The following is a 16,993-nucleotide window of genomic DNA, read 5'->3' as shown; positions in this document are numbered from 1 at the left end:
CTACTGAGAACTGACACTGAGCAGGAGAGACACACTACTAGTATTACTGAGCAGCAATAAGTAACCACTGATACTGAGCACTGATATTGAGATTTCCACTGAGAGAACATAGCCACGTCCATTCCGCTCTCTCTTCAATGCACGAGTAAAAATGGCGGCAACGCGCAGCTCTTTATATGGAATCCGAATCTCGCGAGAATCCGACAGCGGGATGATGACATTTTCCCTTGTTCAGGTTTTGCGAGTCAGGCGGGAACAACCGAGCCTGCCTCGGACCAGTGTAAACAACGTGGAGTTCGTGGGGAATTCGGTTCTCGGAGAACCGAACCCGCTCCTCTCTACCTTATACCAATCAATTTTTTTATTTTCAATCTAAGCCCCTGCAGTTTTCTGTAAGCATCTGCTTCGCTATGATGATCAACAAGTCACAAGGGCAAACACTCAGGGCTTGAGGCGTAGATCTTAGGACCAGCTGCTACAAGCATGGCAGAGGTGTCACTATCACTGGTGACACCCAGAGAGGTGGCGAGGGAGATTGTAATGCAGTGCGCGCAGATAAGCAGCGCAATGGTAAAAAGGAGGCATGGTTTCATAGGTAGGGGCGTGGCCTGGTGGCCTGAATCTACATTTTGTTGCTCCGGGTGTCCCGGGGGTTGGGGGCTGCACCCGGGGACTAGTGTGTGAGCGGTGCTGGCTCCTGCACAGTGAAAGGGCATGGCCACCCAGCATGACGCCTCCCTTCTTGACCATGCTGTAATTGCAGTCGCACTGCAGTTCAGCGTGATCATAAAAAATGGTGTAGCCTCCTGCTGGTGCAGACTGTATGTGCGCGCAGGAAGCCGCCACCATTTTTGTGATCACAGCGGCTGAATGTGATGTCATACAGCCGCTGTGACCACGCCCCCTGTGTCTACTCCGTTGCAGACCCCATTTTGAAGCCTTGCCCCCGCACCGCTCCATCCCTGACTTGGAAATGGAGTGTTGCTGACCCACCTATCCCCCCCCGCCCCGATTGACAGGCAGAGGCGATCGCATTCTCTGCGGGGTGCCGCAGAAAATGCAGGCACATGCGTATGCTCTTAGCAATTTTTGCAGTTGGATCGCTTATTGTGATTGCAATCCAACCTGAATCAGGCCCTATTACCTATCACAATGCGCTGCGGGCAGTACAAAATTGGGTTAATATAGGAGAAAAACCCCCAGACCTGTGCTCCTTAACTGTACCTGGTGGCTAGTGGAGCGGCTGCCCAGTAATCAGTGTCCACGCCAGTGCGCACACGGTCCACCCCCTACGGCCACGCTCCCCTTCATCAGCGGCCTCGTGATCCGGAAGGGTGGTGTGTGTGTGACTGACCTTAGGATGAAACCGGACCCTCCGCTGCAGTGACCCAGCAACCAGGGCACGGGAGTATACAGCGCCGCTGGGAGTGATGAAGCTGCAGTAAAGATGTCTATTAGACCTAGCCTGCTGCAGCCCTTGTAGATTCTCATAAAACAAGTTCTTCTTTTCTTGTCAAAATTTATAGCTAAGAATAGGCTGCCTGAGGCAGGCCCCTGTTAAGTGGCCTGCTACTGAAGGCACCAACTACAAACTGAGCTCCCTGTTCATGGAAGCGGGGTTATAGAGGAGAATGCACTGAGCATCTTGGGAACAGTCAAAAGCTTTGAGCCGGTTGGTGCCTCAGATCAAGATCCTACTGTACACCCCAATGTGAATCCTTGTGGAGTCCAGTGTACCCCACAGAAGAAATTAATGTGTCACACCCATTGGCAGCAACCTTAGAATAGCTGCTGACGGGCACAATTGAGAAAGGAAGGGGGGGGGGGGGACATTTGAATCCAGCACATAAATGCAATTCAAATATGTAATTTGTACCTTCCTATTTTAAAATATAATGGATGAACCTCACCCTGTGAGAACAATCTTCATGATCAAGAGATCACATATGCAAAATAAGTATGAGTTGGGATAGGGCTGGGGAGGGTGGCTGCTCGGGCAGCCCCTCCCCCGTCAAGTTAAGGAGATTCAACTGAGGAAGCACAAGGGAACTCTCGTCTGGGGACAACAACTGCAGGGAGACCACATCTTTTCAGATGAACATGGGAGGGCGGAAGGCTGCCTAATACTGAAGCACCATCAAATATCAAACCATATGCAACATCTAGTACAAGCCTTCCTGGGGGAAGGTCTGCAGCAGACGGATTTGCATACAGTGATGTTATTCAAGCAGTGGGCCAAAGTTGGCTGGAACCCTCATCTGCATATGAAAAGAGAAAAGGGGCGTGCAGGGCATGGCGGCCTTTTGCAGTGCTTGGATGACCCCTAGTTCTCATTAAACACCCCCACCCTCCTTTGGTGTGGGGCTCATGTTGGCCATGCCCCATCCCCTGAAGCATTCAAGCTGATTTCTTGCAGCAGCTGGGCACTGTAACAGCTCCAGAGCTGTTCTGTAAGGCAAGTAAAAGGGTGTGGGCCCTGCAGCACCACCTGTAGTTTGCATTGTGCGTTGGAAGGCACAAAGTAAGCAGACGGGAGGAGAAGTCAGGATAGTGCGCAAGGGCATCCTTTTCTCTTAGTCCGTAGAGGATGCTGGGGTCACATTAAGAACCATGGGGTATAGACGGGATCCGCAAGAGACATGGGCACTTTAAGACTATCAAAGGGTGTGAACTGGCTCCTCCCTCTATGCCCCTCCTCCAGACTCCAGTTATAGGAACTGTGCCCATGGAGACGGACATTTCGAGGAAAGGATTTATTGTTAAACTAAGGTGAGCATCTTACCAGCTCACACCTTAAGCATGCCGCAGAACGTGGCATTCAACAGAACACAAGCCAACGGCATGAATAATTGCAGCAAAAAGCTGACCAGAACCATAACACAACATGTGTATAACCACAAGTAATAACTGCAGACACAGTATGGACTGGGACGGGTGCCCAGCATCCTCTACAGACTAAGAGAAAAGGATTTACCGGTAGGTATTAAAATCCTATTTTCTCATACGACCTAGAGGATGCTGGGGTCACATTAAGAACCATGGGGTTATACCAAAGCTCTTGAACGGGTGGAAGAGTGCGTACGACTCTGCAGCACCGAATTACCCAACTTGAAGTTATCATCGGCCAAGGTATCAAACTTGTAAAACTTAGCAAAAGTGTTTACTAAATAGCTGCTCGGCAAAGTTGCAATGCCGAGACTCCCCGACCAGCTGCCCAGGATGAACCCACCTTTCTAGTAGAATGGGTCTTCACCTAATTCAGTAACGGCAATCCTGCCATGGAATGAGCATGCTGAATCTTACCACAGATCCAGCGCATAATGGTCTACATGGAAGCAGGACACCCAATCCTGTTGGGAGCATACAGGACAAACAGAGCCTCTGTTTTCCTAATCTGAACCGTTCTGGTGACATAAATTTTCAAAGTTCTGACCACAGCCAGAGACTTTGACTCAACGAAGGTGTCAGTGGCCAAAGGCACCATGTGGAAAGATGAACCACCTTCGGCAGAAATTGTTGACGTGTCCTCAATTCTGCTCTATCTTCATGAAAGATCAAATAAAGGCTCTTGTGATACTGCATGGTTTGTACTGTTTTCCATGTGCTCCCAGATCTTTCAAGCAAGTAGCATGGTCAAGAAAGTTCTGTTTGAAAAGAAACAAACATTTACTGTCATTGTTATGCAAATAAACTTACATTAAAGCTAACCAGAAAGCACACTCGTTCTGTCTTTAAACTGATAAAAGAAACCCCAATAATATGGGCATACCTCCCAACTTTGTCGGCTCGCAAAGAGGGACACACGCGCGGCGAAGTCGCACGCGCTCCCAAAAAGGGCGTGGCCTAAGTAAAAAGGGGCATGGCTTCGCGGGAGGACCCGCGATCGCGAGTCACGCCTTTTTCGGCACTGAGGGGGCATGCCCAGCGCTCTGTGAGCCGCTGGCATGCCACCTCTCCCTCTGACTTCAGTGAATAGACGCTGTGCGCACAGCGACTATTCACCGCTGCTCTGCTAAGCAGGGCAGCGACAGACAGAGCCTCCCAACTGTCCTCCCCACCGCGGGACACTGCGGCCCGCAGGTGGGACAGCGGGACAGTCCCCAAAAAACGGGACTGTCCCGCGAAAATCGGGACAGTTGGGAGGTATGATATGGGGCATGCAAAAATTGAGATAAAACTCAGTTTTGCTCCTCTCCACGGAAATCTTTAGTAAAAGGCGAAAGATTTGTTCGTTCTGAAGAGAAACCAGAGCATGACCAAGATTCCACCTGTCGCCTGAGTGCCATGCCAGCAGTCCTCATTCAGCTCAAAGTGAGCACCCAATTTGAAAGAAAGAAAGCAGATTTCTCACCAGGCTTCCCCTTGCTATAAACATGGTTTGTACTCTTTTCCATGTGCTCCCAGATCTTTCAAGCAATTAGTATGGTCAAGAAAGTTCTGCTTGAAAAGAAACAGACATTTATTGTCATTGTTATGCAAATAAACTTACATTAAAGCTAACAAGAAAGCACACTTGTTCTGTCTTTAAACTGATAAAAGAAACCCCAATAATATGGGGCATGCAAAAATTGAGATAAAACTCAGTTTTGCTCCTCTCCACGGATAATCTTTAATAAAAGGCGAAAGATTTGTTCATTCTGAAGAGAAACCAGAGCATGACCAAGATTCCACCTGTCGCCTGAGTGCTGTGCCAGCAGTCCTCATTCAGATCAAAGTGAGCGCCCAATTTGAAAGAAAGCAGATTTCTCACCTGGCTTCTCCTTGCTATAAGCATGGTTTGTACTGTATTCCATGTGCTCCCAGATCTTTAAAGCAAGTAGCATGGTCAAGAAAGTTCTGTTTGAACATAAATAAACATTTACTGTCATTTCTATGCAAATGAGCTTACATTAAAGCACACTCATTCTATCTTTAAACCGGTAAAAGAAACCCCAAAAAGATGGGGCATGCAAAAATTGAGATAAAACTCGGTTTTGCTCCTCTCCACGGAAATCTTTAGTAAGAGGCGAAAGATTTGTTCGATCTGAAGAGAAACCAGAGCATGACCAAGATTTTTATCTGAAAATATGTGTTCTCCCTGCAGTTGTTGTCCCCAGATGAGAGTTCCCTTGTGCTGCCTCAGCTGAATCTCCTTTACTTGACAGAGATGTGCCTGAGCAGCGGCCCTCCCCAGCCTTATCCCAAATCATACTTATTTTGCATAGGCGATACCATGGTCATGAAGATTGTTCTCCCAGGGTGAGGTTCATTCATTGCATTCTGGGTATGCTGACCCCTGTGATTTCCCCAAATGTGGGAAACTCGACTGCATTATTTGTGGTAGTGGGGGACTGTGTTTGTGCTTTCCTCTAGTCAGCTCTGGTAAAAGTCAGATTTATTTGTCTCAGATCTTCCTCTAGCCTTGTTCTTCTTTCGAGAGTTCCCTTGTGCTGCCTCAGTTGGATCTCTTTCACTTGACAGGGGGGTGCCCGAGTAGCGACCTTCCCCAGCTCTAGCCCAACTCCTACTTACCTGCCAGGTGAGATACTATGATCATGAAGGTGCTTCTCCCAGGGCAAGGCTCACCCATTGCACTCTGGGTGTGGTGCCCCTGCGATTTCCCCAAATGTGGGAAGCTTGACTGCATAATTTGTGTTTCCCCTGGTCGGCTCTCGTATAATTCAGATCTCTTTGTCTCAGGTCTCTCTCCAGCCTAGTTTGCTGTCTGTTTCCACTTCTTTTTTCATGAGCCCCTCCCTTTTATACCCTTGTGCACTATCCTGACTTCTCCTCTTGTCTGCTTATTTTGTGCCTTCCAATGCACAATGCAAACTACAGGTAGTGCTGCAGGGCCCACTCCCTTTTACTTGCCGTACAGAGCAGCTCTGGAGCTGTTACAGTGCCCAGCTGCTGCAAGAAATCAGCTTGAATGCTTCAGGGGCTGGGGCATAGCCAACATGAGCCCCACACCGAAGGAGGGTGGAGGTGTTTAATGCGAACTAGGGGTCATCCAAGCGCCGCAAAAGGCCGCTATGCCCTGCACGCCCCTTTTCTCTTTTCATATGCAGACGAGGGTTGAAGCCAACTTTGACCCACTGCTTGGATGACATCACCGTATGCAAATCCATCTGCTGCAGGCCTTCCCCCAGGAATGCTTGCACTAGTTGTTGCATTTGGTTTGTTGTTTGGGGGTGCTTCATTATTAGGCAGCCTTCTGCCCTCCCATGTTCATCTGAAAATATGTGTTCTCCCTGCAGTTGTTGTCCCCAGATGAGAGTTCCCTTGTGCTGCCTCAGTTGAATCTCCTTTACTTGACAGAGATGTGCCTGAGCAGCGGCCCTCCCCAGCCCTATCCCAAATCATACTTATTTTGCATAGGAGATACCATGGTCATGAAGATTGTTCTCCCAGGGTGAGGTTCATTCATTGCATTCTGGGTATGCTGACCCCTGTGATTTCCCCAAATGTGGGAAACTCGACTGCATTATTTGTGGTAGTGGGGGACTGTGTTTGTGCTTTTCTCTGGTCAGCTCTGGTAAAAGTCAGATTTATTTGTCTCAGATCTTCCTCTAGCCTTGTTCTTCTTTCGAGAGTTCCCTTGTGCTGCCTCAGTTGAATCTCCTTCACTTGACAGGGGGGTACCCGAGCAGCGACCCTCCCCAGCTCTAGCCCAACTTCTACTTACCTGGCAGGTGAGATACTATGATCATGTAGGTGCTTCTCCCAGGGCAAGGCTCACCCATTGCACTCTGGGTGTGCTGCTCCTGCGATTTCCCCAAATGTGGGAAACTTGACTGCATAATTTGTGTTTCCCCTGGTCGGCTCTCGTATAATTCAGATCTCTTTGTCTCAGGTCTCTCTCCAGCCTAGTTTGCTGTCTGTTTCAACTTCTCTTTTCTTGAGCCGCTCCCTTCTATGCCCTTGCGCACTATCCTGACTTCTCCCGTCTGCTTACTTTGTGCCTTCCAATGCACAATGCAAACTACAGGTAGTGCTGCAGGGCCCACACCCTTTTACTTGCCGTTCAGAGCAGCTCTGGAGCTGTTACAGTGCCCAGCTGCTGCAAGAAATCAGCTTGAATGCTTCAGGGGCTGGGGCATAGCCAACATGAGCCCCACACCGAAGGAGGGTGGAGGTGTTTAATGCGAACTAGGGGTCATCCAAGCGCCGCAAAAGGCCGCCATGCCCTGCACGCCCCTTTTCTCTTTTCATATGCAGACGAGGGTTGAAGCCAACTTTGACCCACTGCTTGGATGACATCACTATATGCAAATCCATCTGCTGCAGGCCTTCCCCCAGGAATGCTTGTACTAGTTGTTGCATTTGGTTTGTTGTTTGGGGGTGCTTCAGTATTAGGCAGCCTTCTGCCCTCCCATGTTTATCTGAAAATATGTGTTCTCCCTGCAGTTGTTGTCCCCAGATGAGAGTTCCCTTGTGCTGCCTCAGTTGAATCTCCTTTACTTGACAGAGATGTGCCTGAGCAGCGGCCCTCCCCAACCCTATCCCAAATCATACTTATTTTGCATAGGCGATACCATGGTCATGAAGATTGTTCTCCCAGGGTGAGGTTCATTCATTGCATTCTGGGTATGCTGACCCCTGTGATTTCCCCAAATGTGGGAAACTCGACTGCATTATTTGTGGTAGTGGGGGACTGTGTTTGTGCTTTCCTCTGGACAGCTCTGGTAAAAGTCAGATTTCTTTGTCTCAGATCTTCCTCTAGCCTTGTTCTTCTTTCGAGAGTTCCCTTGTGCTGCCTCAGTTGGATCTCTTTAACTTGACAGGGGGGTGCCCGAGCAGCGACCCTCCCCAGCTCTAGCCCAACTCCTACTTACTTGCCAGGTGAGATACTATGATCATGAAGGATCTTCTCCCAGGGCAAGGCTCACCCATTGCACTCTGGGTGTGGTGCCCCTGCGATTTCCCCAAATGTGGGAAGCTTGACTGCATAATTTGTGTTTCCCCTGGTCGGCTCTCGTATAATTCAGATCTCTTTGTCTCAGGTCTCTCTCCAGCCTAGTTTGCTGTCTGTTTCCACTTCTTTTTTCATGAGCCCCTCCCTTTTATACCCTTGTGCACTATCCTGACTTCTCCTCCTGTCTGCTTACTTTGTGCCTTCCAATGCACAATGCAAACTACAGGTAGTGCTGTAGGGCCCACACCCTTTTACTTGCCGTACAGAGCAGCTCTGGAGCTGTTACAGTGCCCAGCTACTGCAAGAAATCAGCTTGAATGCTTCAGGGGCTGGGGCACAGCCAACATGAGCCCCACACCGAAGGAGGGTGGAGGTGTTTAATGTGAACTAGGGGTCATCCAAGCACCGCAAAAGGCCGCCATGCCCTGCACGCCCCTTTTCTCTTTTCATATGCAGACGAGGGTTGAAGCCAACTTTGACCCACTGCTTGGATGACATCACCGTATGCAAATCCATCTGCTGCAGGCCTTCCCCCAGGAATGCTTGCACTAGTTGTTGCATTTGGTTTGTTGTTTGGGGGTGCTTCAGTATTAGGCAGCCTTCTGCCCTCCCATGTTCATCTGAAAATATGTGTTCTCCCTGCAGTTGTTGTCCCCAGATGAGAGTTCCCTTGTGCTGCCTCAGTTGAATCTCCTTTACTTGACAGAGATGTGCCTGAGCAGCGGCCCTCCCCAGCCCTATCCCAAATCATACTTATTTTGCATAGGAGATACCATGGTCATGAAGATTGTTCTCCCAGGGTGAGGTTCATTCATTGCATTCTGGGTATGCTGACCCCTGTGATTTCCCCAAATGTGGGAAACTCGACTGCATTATTTGTGGTAGTGGGGGACTGTGTTTGTGCTTTCCTCTGGTCAGCTCTGGTAAAAGTCAGATTTATTTGTCTCAAATCTTCCTCTAGCCTTGTTCTTCTTTCGAGAGTTTCCTTGTGCTGCCTCAGTTGGATCTCTTTCACTTGACAGGGGGGTGCCCGAGCAGCGACCCTCCCCAGCTCTAGCCCAACTCCTACTTACCTGCCAGGTGAGATACTATGATCATGAAGGTGCTTCTCCCAGGGCAAGGCTCACCCATTGCACTCTGATTTCCCCAAATGTGGGAAGCTTGACTGCATAATTTGTGTTTCCCCTGGTCGGCTCTCGTATAATTCAGATCTCTTTGTCTCAGGTCTCTCTCCAGCCTAGTTTGCTGTCTGTTTCCACTTCTTTTTTCATGAGCCCCTCCCTTTTATACCCTTGTGCACTATCCTGACTTCTCCTCCTGTCTGCTTACTTTGTGCCTTCCAATGCACAATGCAAACTACAGGTAGTGCTGCAGGGCCCACACCCTTTTACTTGCCGTACAGAGCAGCTCTGGAGCTGTTACAGTGCCCAGCTGCTGCAAGAAATCAGCTTGAATGCTTCAGGGGCTGGGGCATAGCCAACATGAGCCCCACACCGAAGGAGGGTGGAGGTGTTTAATGCGAACTAGGGGTCATCCAAGCGCCGCAAAAGGCCGCCATGCCCTGCACGCCCCTTTTCTCTTTTCATATGCAGACGAGGGTTGAAGCCAACTTTGACCCACTGCTTGGATGACATCACCGTATGCAAATCCATCTGCTGCAGGCCTTCCCCCAGGAATGCTTGCACTAGTTGATGCATTTGGTTTGTTGTTTGGGGGTGCTTCAGTATTAGGCAGCCTTCTGCCCTCCCATGTTCATCTGAAAATATGTGTTCTCCCTGCAGTTGTTGTCCCCAGATGAGAGTTCCCTTGTGCTGCCTCAGTTGAATCTCCTTTACTTGACAGAGATGTGCCTGAGCAGCGGCCCTCCCCAGCCCTATCCCAAATCATACTTATTTTGCATAGGAGATACCATGGTCATGAAGATTGTTCTCCCACGGTGAGGTTCATTCATTGCATTCTGGGTATGCTGACCCCTGTGATTTCCCCAAATGTGGGAAACTCGACTGCTTTATTTGTGGTAGTGGGGGACTGTGTTTGTGCTTTCCTCTGGTCAGCTCTGGTAAAAGTCAGATTTCTTTGTCTCAGATCTTCCTTTAGCCTTGTTCTTCTTTCGAGAGTTCCCTTGTGCTGCCTCAGTTGGATCTCCTTCACTTGACAGGGGGGTACCCGAGCAGCGACCCTCCCCAGCTCTAGCCCAACTTCTACTTACCTGGCAGGTGAGATACTATGATCATGTAGGTGCTTCTCCCAGGGCAAGGCTCACCCATTGCACTCTGGGTGTGCTGCTCCTGCGATTTCCCCAAATGTGGGAAACTTGACTGCATAATTTGTGTTTCCCCTGGTCGGCTCTCGTATAATTCAGATCTCTTTGTCTCAGGTCTCTCTCCAGCCTAGTTTGCTGTCTGTTTCAACTTCTCTTTTCTTGAGCCGCTCCCTTCTATGCCCTTGCGCACTATCCTGACTTCTCCCGTCTGCTTACTTTGTGCCTTCCAATGCACAATGCAACCTACAGGTAGTGCTGCAGGGCCCACACCCTTTTACTTGCCGTTCAGAGCTGCTCTGGAGCTGTTACAGTGCCCAGCTGCTGCAATAAATCAGCTTGAATGCTTCAGGGGATGGGGCATGGCCAACATGAGCCCCACACCAAAGGAGGGTGGGGTGTTTAATGCGAACTAGGGGTCATCCAAGCACCGCAAAAGGCCGCCATGCCCTGCACGCCCCTTTTCTCTTTTCATATGCAGATGAGGGTTGAAGCCAACTTTGACCCACTGCTTGGATGACATCACCGTATGCAAATCCGTCTTCTGCAGAACTTCCCCCAGGAATGCTTGCACTAGTTGTTGCATTTGGTTTGTTGTTTGGGGGTGCTTCAGTATTAGGCAGCCTTCTGTCCTCCCATGTTCATCTGAAAATATGTGTTCTCCCTGCAGTTGTTGTCCCCAGATGAGAGTTCCCTTGTGCTGCCTCAGTTGAATCTCCTTTACTTGACAGAGATGTGCATGAGCAGCGGCCCTCCCCAGCCCTATCCCAAATCATACTTATTTTGCATAGGAGATACCATGGTCATGAAGATTACTCTCCCAGGGTGAGGTTCATTCATTGCATTCTGGGTATGCTGACCCCTGTGATTTCCCCAAATGTGGGAAACGTGACTGCTTTATTTGTTGGTAGTGGGGGACTGTGTTTGTGTTTTCCTCTGATCTCTGGTAAAAGTCAGATTTCTTTGTTTCAGATCTTCCTCTAGCCTTGTTCTTCTTTCGAGAGTTTCCTTGTGCTGCCTCAGTTGGATCTCCTTCACTTGACAGGGGGGTGCCCGAGCAGCGACCCTCCCCAGCTCTAGCCCAACTCCTACTTACCTGCCAGGTGAGATACTATGATCATGAAGGTGCTTCTCCCAGGGCAAGGCTCACCCATTGCACTCTGGGTGTGCTGCCCCTGCGATTTCCCCAAATGTGGGAAACTTGACTGCATAATTTGTGTTTCCCCTGGTCAGGTCTCGTATAATTCAGATCTCTTTGTCTCAGGTCTCTCTCCAGCCTAGTTTGCTGTCTGTTTCCACTTCTCTTTTCTTGAGCCGCTCACTTCTATGCCCTTGCGCACTATCCTGACTTCTCCTCCTTTCTGCTTACTTTGTGCCTTCCAACGCACAATGCGAACTACAGGTAGTGCTGCAGGGCCCACACCCTTTTACTTGCCTTACAGAGCAGCTCTGGAGCTGTTACAGTGCCCAGCTGCTGCAAGAAATCAGCTTGAATGCTTCAGGGGCTGGGGCATAGCCAACATGAGCCCCACACCGAAGGAGGGTGGAGGTGTTTAATGCAAACTAGGGGTCAGCCAAGTGCTGCAAAAGGCCACCATGCCCTGCACGCCCCTTTTCTCTTTTCATATGCAGACGAGGGTTGAAGCCAACTTTGACCCACTGCTTGGATGACATCACCATATGCAAATCTATCTGCTGCAGGCCTTCCCCCAGGAATGCTTGCACTAGTTGTTGCATTTGGTTTGTTGTTTGGGGGTGCTTCAGTATTAGGCAGCCTTCTGCCCTCCCATGTTCATCTGAAAATATGTGTTCTCCCTGCAGTTGTTGTCCCCAGATGAGAGTTCCCTTGTGCTGCCTCAGTTGAATCTCCTTTACTTGACAGAGATGTGCCTGAGCAGCGGCCCTCCCCAGCCATATCCCAAATCATACTTATTTTGCATAGGAGATACCATTGTTATGAAGATTGTTCTCCCAGGGTGCGGTTCATTCATTGCACTCTGGGTATGCTGACCCCTGTGATTTCCCCAAATGTGGGAAACTCGACTGCATTATTTGTGGTAGTGGTGGACTGTGTTTGTGCTTTCCTCTGGTCAGCTCTGGTAAAAGTCAGATTTCTTTGTCTCAGATCTTCCTCTAGCCTTGTTCTTCTTTCGAGAGTTCCTTTGTGCTGCCTCAGTTGGATCTCCTTCACTTGACAGGGGGGTGCCCGAGCAGCGACCCTCCCCAGCTCTAGCCCAACTCCTACTTACCTGCCAGGTGAGATACTATGATCATGTAGGTGCTTCTCCAAGGGCAAGGCTCACCCATTGCACTCTGGGTGTGCTGCTCCTGCGATTTCCCCAAATGTGGGAAACTTGACTGCATAATTTGTGTTTCCCCTGGTCAGGTCTCGTATAATTCAGATATCTTTGTCTCAGGTCTCTCTCCAGCCTAGTTTGCTGTCTGTTTCCACTTCTCTTTTCTTGAGCCGCTCCCTTCTATGCCCTTGCGCACTATCCTGACTTATCCTCCTTTCTGCTTACTTTGTGCCTTCCAACGCACAATGCGAACTACAGGTAGTGCTGCAGGGCCCACACCCTTTTACTTGCCTTACAGAGCAGCTCTGGAGCTGTTACAGTGCCCAGCTGCTGCAAGAAATCAGCTTGAATGCTTCAGGGGCTGGGGCATAGCCAACATGAGCCCCACACCGAAGGAGGGTGGAGGTGTTTAATGCAAACTAGGGGTCAGCCAAGTGCCGCAAAAGGCCACCATGCCCTGCACGCCCCTTTTCTCTTTTCATATGCAGACGAGGGTTGAAGCCAACTTTGACCCACTGCTTGGATGACATCACCATATGCAAATCTATCTGCTGCAGGCCTTCCCCCAGGAATGCTTGCACTAGTTGTTGCATTTGGTTTGTTGTTTGGGGGTGCTTCAGTATTAGGCAGCCTTCTGCCCTCCCATGTTCATCTGAAAATATGTGTTCTCCCTGCAGTTGTTGTCCCCAGATGAGAGTTCCCTTGTGCTGCCTCAGTTGAATCTCCTTTACTTGACAGAGATGTGCCTGAGCAGCGGCCCTCCCCAGCCATATCCCAAATCATACTTATTTTGCATAGGAGATACCATTGTTATGAAGATTGTTCTCCCAGGGTGCGGTTCATTCATTGCACTCTGGGTATGCTGACCCCTGTGATTTCCCCAAATGTGGGAAACTCGACTGCATTATTTGTGGTAGTGGTGGACTGTGTTTGTGCTTTCCTCTGGTCAGCTCTGGTAAAAGTCAGATTTCTTTGTCTCAGATCTTCCTCTAGCCTTGTTCTTCTTTCGAGAGTTCCTTTGTGCTGCCTCAGTTGGATCTCCTTCACTTGACAGGGGGGTGCCCGAGCAGCGACCCTCCCCAGCTCTAGCCCAACTCCTACTTACCTGCCAGGTGAGATACTATGATCATGAAGGTGCTTCTCCCAGGGCAAGGCTCACCCATTGCACTCTGGGTGTGCTGCCCCTGCAATTTCCCCAAATGTGGGAAACTTGACTGCATAATTTGTGTTTCCCCTGGTCGGCTCTCGTATAATTCAGATCTCTTTGTCTCAGGTCTCTCTCCAGCCTAGTTTGCTGTCTGTTTGCACTTCTCTTTTCTTGAGCCCCTCCCTTCTATACCCTTGTGCACTATCCTGACTTCTCCTCCCGTCTGCTTACTTTGTGCCTTCCAATGCACAATGCAAACTACAGGTAGTGCTGCAGGGCCCACACCCTTTTACTTGCCTTACAGAGCAGCTCTGGAGCTGTTACAGTGCCCAGCTACTGCAAGAAATCAGCTTGAATGCTTCATGGGATGGGGCATGGCCAACATGAGCCCCACACCAAAGGAGGGTGGGGGTGTTTAATGCGATCTAGGGGTCATCCAAGCAGCGCAAAAGGCCGCCATGCCCTGCACGCCCCTTTTCTCTTTTCATATGCAGATGAGGGTTGAAGCCAACTTTGACCCACTGCTTGGATAACATCACCATATGCAAATCCATCTGCTGCAGGCCTTCCCCCAGGAATGCTTGCACTAGTTGTTGCATTTGGTTTGTTGTTTGGGGGTGCTTCAGTATTAGGCAGCCTTCTGCCCTCCCATGTTCATCTGAAAATATGTGTTCTCCCTGCAGTTGTTGTCCCCAGATGAGAGTTCCCTTGTGCTGCCTCAGTTGAATTTCCTTTACTTGACAGAGATGTGCCTGAGCAGCGGCCCTCCCCAGCCCTATCCCAAATCATACTTATTTTGCATAGGAGACACCATGGTCATGAAGATTGTTCACCCAGGGTGAGGTTCATTCATTGCATTCTGGGTATGCTGACCCCTGTGATTTCCCCAAATGTGGGAAACTCGCCTGCATTATTTGTGGTAGTGGGGGACTGTGTTTGTGTTTTCCGCTGGTCAGCTCTGGTAAAAGTCAGATTTCTTTGTCTCAGATCTTCCTCTAGCCTTGTTCTTCTTTCGAGAGTTCCATTGTGCTGCCTCAGTTGGATCTCCTTCACTTGACAGGGGGGTGCCCGAGCAGCGACCCTCCCCAGCTCTAGCCCAACTCCTATTTACCTGCCAGGTGAGATACTATGATCTTGAAGGTGCTTCTCCCAGGGCAAGGCTCACCCATTGCACTCTGGCTGTGCTGCCCCTGCGATTTCCCCAAATGTGGGAAACTTGACTGCATAATTTGTGTTTCCCCTGGTCGGCTCTCGTATAATTCAGATCTCTTTGTCTCAGGTCTCTCTCCAGCCTAGTTTGCTGTCTGTTTCCACTTCTCTTTTCTTGAGCCGCTCCCTTCTATGCCCTTGCGCACTATCCTGACTTCTCCCGTCTGCTTACTTTGTGCCTTCCAACGCACAATGCGAACTACAGGTAGTGCTGCAGGGCCCACACCCTTTTATTTGCCTTACAGAGCAGCTCTGGAGCTGTTACAGTGCCCAGCTGCTGCAAGAAATCAGCTTGAATGCTTCAGGGGCTGGGGCATAGTCAACATGAGCCCCACACCGAAGGAGGGTGGAGGTGTTTAATGCGAACTAGGGGTCATCCAAGCGCCGCAAAATGCCGCCATGCCCTGCATAACCCTTTTCTCTTTTCATATGCAGATGAGGGTTCCAGCCAACTTTGGCCCACTGCTTGGATGACATCACCGTATGCAAATTCGTCTCCTGCAGACCTTCCCCCAGGAATGCTTGTACTAGTTATTGCATATGGTTTGATATTTGATGGTGCTTCAGTATTAGGCAGCCTTCCGCCCTCCCATGTTCATCTGAAAAGATGTGGTCTCCCTGCAGTTGTTGTCCCCAGACGAGAGTTCCCTTGTGCTTCCTCAGTTGAATCTCCTTAACTTGACGGGGGAGGGGCTGCCCGAGCAGCCACCCTCCCCAGCCCTATCCCAACTCATGCTTATTTTGCATATGAGATCTCTTGATCATGAAGATTGTTCTCACAGGGTGAGGTTCATCCATTATATTTTAAAATAGGAAGGTTCAAATTACATATTTGAATTGCATCTATGTGCTGGATTCAAATGTCCCCCCCCCCTTCCTTTCTCAATTGTGCCCATCAGCAGCTATTCTAAGGTTGCTGCCAATGGGTGTGACACATTAATTTCTTCTGTGGGGTACACTGGACTCCACAAGGATTCACATTGGGGTGTAGAGTAGGATCTTGATCTGAGGCACCAACCGGCTCAAAGCTTTTGACTGTTCCCAAGATGCTCAGCGCATTCTCCTCTATAACCCCGCTTCCATGAACAGGGAGCTCAGTTTGTAGTTGTTGCCTTCAGTAGCAGGCCACTTAACAGGGGCCTGCCTCAAGCAGCCTATTCTTAGCTATTAATTTTGACAAGAAAAGAAGAACTTTTTTTATGAGAATCTACAAGGGCTGCAGCAGGCTAGGTCTAATAGACATCTTTACTGCAGCTTCATCACTCCCAGCGGCACTGTATACTCCCGTGCCCTGGTTGCTGGGTCACTGCAGCGGAGGCTCCGGTTTCTTCCTAAGGTCAGTCACACACAATGTAACACCCCGGTATAACAAGTGTGTAAACTATGTGGAACAGGTCAGGGATACCTTGATGGACTATTCCTCCTTCAGCAGCAGCTCTTCTCTATTCCTGGCAGAGAGGCAAGGTTTCCCCAGACACAAAGAAAGGCAGGCAGGGCTTTGTATGAAAGAATAAATGGTTTACCACATAACTCAGAAAAGGAACTGATTACAGTAGGGAAGGGAAAGATTTGATTCAAGCAACTTAAACACAGACACCATATACACTTTAAGTCATTACACAAATGGTAATATAACTAAATCTGAGATTAATACTATGTTGCTTAGTAATAGAAATCAACTTATGCAGACAATATTTAAGTCCCAGATAACATTGGTGTCACTGCAGGGAGTCTCTATGTGCACGTTGGGGCCCGGTTATGTTGTTACATAGTTATATGCAGCTATTGTCTCCTTTAGCTGTGAACAAAATATTGTAGCTCTGTGTAGTAAAGATGATTGTTTAAAACAAACTGGAGCTGCTTCCCATGTAAATCGCTGCATAGGTATAGTAAATATAGGATAATGTCCTTTGCAGTGGAGTAGGTTTCAGTATAAATATGGATTTATCTCACCCAGTCAATAGATGTTTCTGAGGCAGTTTCCCCTCAGATGTAGGCCAGTCAGCATTGGTATAAAGGCTTTATACTCTCCTGTCTCTGACACTTGCTGTGCACTCTCTTGGCTGAGAGTGTCATGGCGTTCTTACTTGTTAATTGCTGCACTTCCACTGCTGTATTTTGCACTACTGCTTACTCTCTCATGCAATTTTCAGCTTATTTGTCTCCCCTCTCTCAGCTGCTCATCT

At 49.2% G+C, this 16,993-nt stretch overlaps 20 non-coding genes across 20 annotated transcripts; 17 read left to right on the top strand and 3 right to left on the bottom strand.

The window, feature by feature from the left end:
- Nucleotides 1–4,141: 4,141 nt before the first annotated feature.
- Nucleotides 4,142–4,254, bottom strand: LOC135029441 (U5 spliceosomal RNA). Its single transcript, XR_010225574.1, has one exon. It is a non-coding gene; the product is annotated as a U5 spliceosomal RNA (small nuclear RNA).
- Nucleotides 4,255–4,540: 286 nt separating this feature from the next.
- LOC135029445 (U5 spliceosomal RNA) lies at nucleotides 4,541–4,657 on the bottom strand. Its single transcript, XR_010225578.1, has one exon. It is a non-coding gene; the product is annotated as a U5 spliceosomal RNA (small nuclear RNA).
- A 270-nt stretch (nucleotides 4,658–4,927) lies between these two features.
- LOC135029414 (U5 spliceosomal RNA) lies at nucleotides 4,928–5,043 on the bottom strand. The gene has a single exon (XR_010225548.1). It is a non-coding gene; the product is annotated as a U5 spliceosomal RNA (small nuclear RNA).
- Nucleotides 5,044–5,187: 144 nt separating this feature from the next.
- LOC135029469 (U1 spliceosomal RNA) lies at nucleotides 5,188–5,351 on the top strand. The gene has a single exon (XR_010225601.1). It is a non-coding gene; the product is annotated as a U1 spliceosomal RNA (small nuclear RNA).
- Nucleotides 5,352–5,503: 152 nt separating this feature from the next.
- On the top strand, nucleotides 5,504–5,666 carry LOC135029362 (U1 spliceosomal RNA). The gene has a single exon (XR_010225510.1). It is a non-coding gene; the product is annotated as a U1 spliceosomal RNA (small nuclear RNA).
- A 674-nt stretch (nucleotides 5,667–6,340) lies between these two features.
- LOC135029462 (U1 spliceosomal RNA) lies at nucleotides 6,341–6,504 on the top strand. Its single transcript, XR_010225594.1, has one exon. It is a non-coding gene; the product is annotated as a U1 spliceosomal RNA (small nuclear RNA).
- A 152-nt stretch (nucleotides 6,505–6,656) lies between these two features.
- Nucleotides 6,657–6,819, top strand: LOC135029290 (U1 spliceosomal RNA). The gene has a single exon (XR_010225447.1). It is a non-coding gene; the product is annotated as a U1 spliceosomal RNA (small nuclear RNA).
- Nucleotides 6,820–7,490: 671 nt separating this feature from the next.
- LOC135029471 (U1 spliceosomal RNA) lies at nucleotides 7,491–7,654 on the top strand. Its single transcript, XR_010225603.1, has one exon. It is a non-coding gene; the product is annotated as a U1 spliceosomal RNA (small nuclear RNA).
- Nucleotides 7,655–7,806: 152 nt separating this feature from the next.
- On the top strand, nucleotides 7,807–7,969 carry LOC135029386 (U1 spliceosomal RNA). The gene has a single exon (XR_010225525.1). It is a non-coding gene; the product is annotated as a U1 spliceosomal RNA (small nuclear RNA).
- Nucleotides 7,970–8,643: 674 nt separating this feature from the next.
- Nucleotides 8,644–8,807, top strand: LOC135029261 (U1 spliceosomal RNA). The gene has a single exon (XR_010225420.1). It is a non-coding gene; the product is annotated as a U1 spliceosomal RNA (small nuclear RNA).
- A 972-nt stretch (nucleotides 8,808–9,779) lies between these two features.
- Nucleotides 9,780–9,943, top strand: LOC135029253 (U1 spliceosomal RNA). The gene has a single exon (XR_010225412.1). It is a non-coding gene; the product is annotated as a U1 spliceosomal RNA (small nuclear RNA).
- A 152-nt stretch (nucleotides 9,944–10,095) lies between these two features.
- On the top strand, nucleotides 10,096–10,258 carry LOC135029289 (U1 spliceosomal RNA). Its single transcript, XR_010225446.1, has one exon. It is a non-coding gene; the product is annotated as a U1 spliceosomal RNA (small nuclear RNA).
- Nucleotides 10,259–10,928: 670 nt separating this feature from the next.
- Nucleotides 10,929–11,093, top strand: LOC135029333 (U1 spliceosomal RNA). The gene has a single exon (XR_010225485.1). It is a non-coding gene; the product is annotated as a U1 spliceosomal RNA (small nuclear RNA).
- Nucleotides 11,094–11,242: 149 nt separating this feature from the next.
- On the top strand, nucleotides 11,243–11,405 carry LOC135029309 (U1 spliceosomal RNA). Its single transcript, XR_010225465.1, has one exon. It is a non-coding gene; the product is annotated as a U1 spliceosomal RNA (small nuclear RNA).
- A 674-nt stretch (nucleotides 11,406–12,079) lies between these two features.
- LOC135029255 (U1 spliceosomal RNA) lies at nucleotides 12,080–12,243 on the top strand. Its single transcript, XR_010225414.1, has one exon. It is a non-coding gene; the product is annotated as a U1 spliceosomal RNA (small nuclear RNA).
- A 152-nt stretch (nucleotides 12,244–12,395) lies between these two features.
- Nucleotides 12,396–12,558, top strand: LOC135029365 (U1 spliceosomal RNA). The gene has a single exon (XR_010225513.1). It is a non-coding gene; the product is annotated as a U1 spliceosomal RNA (small nuclear RNA).
- A 674-nt stretch (nucleotides 12,559–13,232) lies between these two features.
- On the top strand, nucleotides 13,233–13,396 carry LOC135029254 (U1 spliceosomal RNA). Its single transcript, XR_010225413.1, has one exon. It is a non-coding gene; the product is annotated as a U1 spliceosomal RNA (small nuclear RNA).
- Nucleotides 13,397–13,548: 152 nt separating this feature from the next.
- LOC135029298 (U1 spliceosomal RNA) lies at nucleotides 13,549–13,711 on the top strand. The gene has a single exon (XR_010225454.1). It is a non-coding gene; the product is annotated as a U1 spliceosomal RNA (small nuclear RNA).
- Nucleotides 13,712–14,385: 674 nt separating this feature from the next.
- Nucleotides 14,386–14,549, top strand: LOC135029278 (U1 spliceosomal RNA). The gene has a single exon (XR_010225436.1). It is a non-coding gene; the product is annotated as a U1 spliceosomal RNA (small nuclear RNA).
- Nucleotides 14,550–14,701: 152 nt separating this feature from the next.
- LOC135029374 (U1 spliceosomal RNA) lies at nucleotides 14,702–14,864 on the top strand. Its single transcript, XR_010225519.1, has one exon. It is a non-coding gene; the product is annotated as a U1 spliceosomal RNA (small nuclear RNA).
- The last annotated feature ends 2,129 nt before the right edge of the window (nucleotides 14,865–16,993 follow it).

The sequence above is a fragment of the Pseudophryne corroboree genome, unplaced genomic scaffold (genome assembly GCF_028390025.1).
Source record: "Pseudophryne corroboree isolate aPseCor3 unplaced genomic scaffold, aPseCor3.hap2 scaffold_485, whole genome shotgun sequence".
Taxonomy (NCBI): Eukaryota; Metazoa; Chordata; class Amphibia; order Anura; family Myobatrachidae; genus Pseudophryne; species Pseudophryne corroboree.
This window is presented reverse-complemented; position numbering and strand designations above follow the sequence as displayed.